A 671-nucleotide genomic window follows, 5' to 3' on the forward strand; every position below is an offset into this window, starting at 1 on the left:
AGAAAGGATTGCACTCCTAAGCTCCTCTCATTTCTGGGAGCCGAGCAGCTTGCTAAGCACTTGTGGTACATATTGGAGAATTACCTCATCTCGGGGAGGTAAAGCTTAAGTGGGAGGGGCACGGAAAGCATCACTACAGAAGTGCACCAATAAAACCAAATTAAAGGCAGCTAAACCTAGCTTCGTGATAGATTTACAAGCCAACGCTGCCCACAGAGCTGCGCGGTAGGATTTAGTAAAGAGGCTTAGTTAGGAGCTAAGAACAGCCTTGACAATGTATCTCAGTCTTCAGAAATAAGCCCCGCGCCACTGCAGAGGCAGCACCCCCAGATCTCCCACAAGCTCCCTCAGAGTCCTCCCTCCACAGCCCAGGTAACACACTAAAGCCATCTCAAAATCAAAGCCAACGGGAGAGGCCAGGTCATGTTTGGCTCTGAACAACTGCAGGAGCTGAGGGTGAGCTTAATGCACTCAGCAGCCCCACAGAAAAACCCCTCCGAAGCTGCAGCCTCTTCTGCTCAGTACCCCCGGAGGCTCATCAGGATCCTCTGGGGAGGGGACCCTGGGGTGCTCTCACCTCTAAGGGGGGCACAGTGGCACATCTAGACCAGAATTTGCCGTGAGCACACCACAGCTGCTATCCAGCCTCCACCTGGAGCCTCGTACTCCCA

The sequence above is a fragment of the Apaloderma vittatum genome, unplaced genomic scaffold (assembly GCF_000703405.1).
Source record: "Apaloderma vittatum isolate BGI_N311 unplaced genomic scaffold, ASM70340v1 scaffold24856, whole genome shotgun sequence".
Classification (NCBI taxonomy): domain Eukaryota; kingdom Metazoa; phylum Chordata; class Aves; order Trogoniformes; family Trogonidae; genus Apaloderma; species Apaloderma vittatum.